Below are 5976 nucleotides of genomic sequence, written 5' to 3'. Positions count from 1 at the left end.
CCGTGTCATAGTCCTGTGCTTTTGTACGCTTCCTCTTTAGCTACCTCTCCTGAGTCCGTGCCTCCAAGTGGCCACACCGAGGCGCCAGAGAAACAATGTCAACCTCAGTGCTTGGACAAAGGCTGCCTCTGAGGCTGTTTTACTCCAGAAACATCCTGTAGCAGACATCCAGACACACTGTGGGCCTCTCTGTGAAGCTCTCATGGAACCGAAGGCTTACATGGCATTTATTATGATTTTGTGGTGCATGTGTTTCTTGCAGGGTGAAGCTGAATGGCATTTCCAAGGCCTTTCCTACGCACATCTAGCACCACCTACCGCCCCCTGCCCATTGCAAACGGAATAGTGCATTGCCTTCTTGAGGAGTTGTGTGGTGATCAAGCCGTAGCGTAGGCTGGTGGATTTCATGGCTGTAGCTGTTAACCAGCCATTTACTAAGCTGCCTCACGCTCATTACTGGCTGTACAAAACAACCTGTGAGTGCAGCATTAGCACAGAATGTACATGGAAGTGGAGATTTACAAAGTTCCCCACAAAAATTAGCTGATTGAAAAAGCAGTTTGTTAAGAAGCATTTCTTAAAGCAAACCTCTAAAATACTGCTTCTCATGGGGTTTTACTTTTCCCTACAGCACTTGCTCATGAGCAAGTATTACTGCAACTAAGCAACGTGCCTTGTGGTCCGGAGCCCCTGTTCTTTCCTCAAAGTTCAGTAGGTGTTCTGAGTTCTCCTTACAGAAATAATCTGCTTGTGGTGACAACAAGAATTTTTTTTTTCCTGCAGATAGTTTTTATTACAGCAGAGCATCTGAACTTCAGACTCACAGGATCATAGAATGGCCTGGGTTAGAAGGGACCTCAAGGACCACGAACCTTCAACCCCCTGCCACATGCAGGGCCACCAACCTCCCCATTTAATACCAGACCAGGCTGCCCGGGGCCCCATCCAACCCGGCCTTGAACACCTCCAGGCATCCACAACCTCTCTGGGCAGCACCTCACCACTCACATAGTAAAGAACTTCCCCCTGATGGGAAAAATGAGAATGAATGAGAATAAATGAGAATAAAGAGAGAAACTGGCTGACATTGGATCGCTGGACTAGGGAGAGCGGGGAAGAGACAAAGAGCTGAGAAGCCCAAGAAGCTGAATGGAAGGGTGTGGGACAGGGGAACCAGTGGGAGCTGGAGGCTAAGTGAAAGGAGTGGGTCCATGAGAAAGGCTGCTGGAAACTGCAGCTGAGGAGTCATGAATAGCAAAGTGCTCTTCTGTAATGGGATGGCTAAAGTGAGAGAAATGGGAGTGAAAGTAAGGAGTCTGCATGAGAAAAAGGCAGGAGAGAGATGAAGGATACAGCACTGATGCTGCTAAGCGCTCCTTATTATTTTTTCCTCCCTTCTCCTTTGTTTTTTTGTTTTTTTTTTTTTTGTTCTACCTCCCATTTTTTCCCTAAAAAGTCACAGTAGGAAACTGTGTGTGACACACCGGAACACATATCAAACCGATCTTGGGTCTAGCCAGAGATGTGCCATCGGTGTATTTTCTCCTTCCTTCAGCACAGCTGTCTGCTCCTCCTTCAGTTACTTCCTGTGCTGATGGAGCAGAGGTGTAGAAGTTCCATCCCTATGCATATCAGTGGGAGACACCGCTTTCCAGTTTGACAGTGCGCATGACAAGGGCTATGACACAAAGCGCACAATTAGGGCTGTAAAAAACTCTGAAGATAAGGGGTGCTGATTTTGTTTTTCCAGTTGATATTTTTGCCTCTTTCCATACCTCTTTCTTACCATACTTATTACAGAATGAACGGTCAGCAAGACATACTTATACTCCCCTCCCTGAGAGGAACATTTGCCCTGGTTGTACCAGACGCAGTGGAGATGACTGTCTTTAGGTGCTTATGTCAGCGTGTTTTGAAAGGTGAGAGGCTGAGTGATCAAGGCCTTGTGGAAAAGAAAAGATGGTCCATAAATGGTGTCAGTGCTGATTTCCCCAGCCTTTGCTGCAGATTTGCTGGGTGATGCTGGGCAAATTACTAACAGAGGCTCTTCACATGTGATTACCACTTTGGATTCCTCATTTTATGTCGGTGTGCTATCGGATATTACAGTTTATTTCATGGAAGTGCTGAATTCATGCAGCTACAAATCAGCAGGAGAAGTGTGCTGAATTAACACAGTGATTATAAAACATACCTGGTCTTTGACAATTCTAAACAGACTTTGGGAATAAATTTGACACTTTTCACTCCTATCTCACCATACTTCAGTTCTACCTTGCAAAACACAGCAGGGAGAAATACACAGCCTGTAAATGAAGGGCAGAGAGGGGAGGAATAATTCTCATTTAGGCAAGAGGCGTGTGAAAGTAAACTATTGGTTTAAAAATCCTCCATGCTCTTCTGAAAGGCACGTGCAAGAGCATTTCACGTAAGTGAAATGAAGATATCTCTTGTCAGAGCGGTGTTTGAAAAGTACGTGGCGCAGAAGGTCTGGCGTGACACAAAAAAACAGTAAGAAGCTTAGAAATACTTAGTGTCAGGGCCCTGTAGCCCTGTTTCAGTGCCCAGTGGCACTGTAGGAGTGCTGAGACTCTGGCCCATAGGCTGAAATCCCTCAGACCTGCCTCATCACTGCAATCTGTGGGCTGTCATAACTCAACCCTGGATCTTTCCCAGCCTGTTTGTATATTTTAGCCAAAAGTCCTCACCAATTTGCCTTCCACTCCGCTGTGAGAGGCACATCTGGAATCTGGATCCAGTTGCTTTTCTCCAACAGATCACAAGGCATAGTGGACAACAACTCCAGCTCCTCTCGTTCTATTCTGTTCTATTTGCTCCAAGTCAGCATCTGTGAGCTAGAAGAGATGGTGAACAGTGCATAGTCAGGGATTTATAACAGCTCCTATACTTGTGAAGCCCTACAGATATTTCAGAGCTCATCGTCAGCTCCTATCAAATATATGGTGGGCTCCTTAAGAAGGATGATCCCCATGTAGAATGAGAACCAGACTTTTCTGGCCCTAATTTCTGGCCTAATAATAGGCAAAATTCAGGAAAGAAGGGAAAGTATTCCAATCAGATATCTGAATGTTAATTTACCTGGAGCGACAGCCAACAGCCAAAACACATTGGTGGCTATCAGCAGTGAGATGGTAATGATCAATGGCAATCCTGGCCCTCCAGCTCTGATAGAAATTATGTTGAGCAAGAAAAGAAAGAACATGCTCAAAGTTTACATTTTTTTTAAAATGAGGATGTGGTCCTTCAATGATTCTACAAAGCTAGAACTCAAAGAAAGAAAAGGCAGCTATTTCATCGTTGTATTGTAAGGAAGTCAGCAGGAAATTATTCCATGAAAGGAGTACTATATTCTTTGTTAATGTTTCAGTTAGATGTACTACATCAGGATTTGCAGACCTTCCACCATCGCTGATAGCGAAGGACAGAGAAAATTATGAAGAGGTGCGTAGGGGAAGAATTTCTTATCGGAAAGAGTGATGAGGCGCTAGAATGGGCTGCGTGGGGAAGTGATGGAATCAGTGTCCCTGGAGGAGATCAAGCAGCACGTAGGTGTGGCACTTAGAGACGAGGTTCAGCGGGCATGGTGAGGATGAGCTGACCTCCTGCGGTTGACTGGCTTTGAGTTCTTCTCCAGCCTTAATTTTGTCATGATTCTGCCATGAAGCCGATTGAGAGGCCCTCGCCTCAGCAGGTGTGTGGGGCCAGGCCCCGTGGTTGTTGAGTCACGAAGGGAAAGAGGTCGTGCAAGACTGGAAGGCGAGGAGCCATGCTTGTCAAGTTCCCCCCTGAAAAAGTGGGAGAAAGCTGCAGGTGGGACCTCATCTACGCTGTTCCATACTGCAGGAGGGCTGTGAGCCAGAGGCAGGAGTTCCTGCTGGGGAGGCGGCTGGGCCAAGGGCAGCTGCGGGGCTGCCCTCCTGCCATGGGGCAGTGATGCGTTAGAGCCAGTTATTTGCCACTTTTGATCCCAGTTATCATTCTGCTTGTAACTTGCAGGTGTAGTGCTTAATAAGAGCAGTGCCCTTGCACTCTCATGGTTTGACTCGTACTTAGGGTACTCTTGTCTCTCTCATTTTGTTTGACTCGGTTGATTTAGTAAGTTACTGCTCCTCCTGAGATCCTTGCTGTTGTGTTTGCTCTTCGTTAGAACTATCTGCTAGCTCTCTGCCATTCCCCCTCTCCCGAGCGCACGTGGCCCAGGGCCGGCCAGGTTGCGGGGCAAACCGTTAGTAGCCCTTCGTTTTTTTTCCATTTTCCCGGTGCCTGTCACGGGCTTCTATCTAGGGATAAGCCCTTGTACCTAGGGATAAACAGGAGACCGTGTCTGGGAGCCAGGAGTGCTGCGTGGCCAGAAAGCGCCTTACCACTGGAGCAAGTTCCATTCCTCCCTCTGCATGTGACTGTGGCGTTTGCCTTTGCAACGTGTTAAGGGAGGTTGTAAAGAAGCAGTAACAGCAGCACGGGAGGCCTCCAGGCCCAGCAGAGCTCAGACCTCCCTCGTGCACAGCGCTGACAAAGGCACTGGGAACAACACGGGGACTTTTCTGTGATTTTATTGCAGTCAACTCTTGGAAAGGGTAGATAACAGCAGGACAAGGGGAAATGGTCTGAAGGTGAGGGAGGGAAGGTTCAGGTTGGATGTCGGGGGGAAGTTCTTCACAGGCAGAGCGGTGAGGCTGCCCAGAGAAGCTGTGGATGCCCCGTCCCGGGAGGTGTTCAAGGCCAGGTTGGATGGGGCCTCGGGCAGCCTGGTCCGGTGTTACGTGCGGAGGTTGGTGGCCCTGCCTGTGGCGGGGGGGTTGGAGATTCGTGATCTTTGAGGTCCCTTCCAACCCGCTGTTGGCTGTGCCCCAGCTGCAGGCCCGGCCCTGTTCTCACCAGCTGCTGGGGCGGTGTCCTAGTGCTGCCGGCGGGGTGGCCTCTTGGCAGGAGGTGCAGAGGCCTCAGAGTTGCGGGCCCTCCTCTTCGGAGCTCGCTGAGGCGCCCTGCGTGAGCTCTGCGTGGCCCTGCTGGTGACGGAGGGACCTGGCGCTGCCTCCCCCGGCTCCTCCTGGGCTGCTGCTTGGCCGGTCTGCAATGGAGCCGGGATGGATGGAGGCTGGCTGGGACCTTCACCAAGGGCAGCGGTTGAGGGCACAGGAAGCTCCTCCTCCACGTTGTCTTCCCTGATGCTGCTGGAGGGCTGTGGGCCGGCGTGGGGAGTCTGTGCGCCATGGGCAGCTGCGGGGCTGCCCTGCTGTCTTGTGGCATGCAGATGTGGCACCGGCCCGTTGCACACCTGTGCGGCTTGCGCAACGAGCCGTTGCACAAAGCTGGTGGCCCGCATCTGCAGGCAGCTGAACAGCCACAGAGTCAGCGCTGTCTGGTTCAGGCCAAAGAAGCACAGGCCAGAGATGACTCGGCCCTGCGCTGCAGAGGCTGCCCTGTGGTCAGACCCAAAGAGCCGACTCAGCTCCTGGTGCAGCCAGGGCAGCAGGGGCCGGAGCACAGCTGGAGTCAGGCGGGAAACGGACGGCCAGGTGGGCACCGCCCCTGTTAGGCCTTCTAATGGTGTTGTGTGGTGGGCTGCTCTTCTGGCCCTCTCCTGCTGTCCGACGACAAACTCTTCAAAGTTGTCGTCCGCACGCACGGAGTGCAAGATGGACTGCACCCTGCGTTTGCAGAGGGGGCACGTGGGCCTGCTCTCAGCCCACCGCTGGATGCAGCCAAAGCAAAACTGGTGCAGGCACGGCATCACGTAGCTGGCGTGCCTTTCAGCTTATAAAAAGTACAAAAAGGCTCCTTTTCTAGCTCCTTAAATGGGAGCTGTCTACATATCTAGTTCGCTGACTTTGTTGGTACTGCTTTTGAGAAGGTAAGTGCATACTGGAACCTAGCTTTCCTCAAGGAGCTGGCTTTTGAAAGAGTGGCATCACAGGAATAGACAATTATCTCCCTTCTCTATACTGCTGCACT

This window comes from Lagopus muta, chromosome Z (assembly GCF_023343835.1).
Source record: "Lagopus muta isolate bLagMut1 chromosome Z, bLagMut1 primary, whole genome shotgun sequence".
NCBI lineage: Eukaryota > Metazoa > Chordata > Aves > Galliformes > Phasianidae > Lagopus > Lagopus muta.
The sequence above is the reverse complement of the archived record's forward strand: the minus strand, read 5'-3'. Positions refer to the sequence as shown.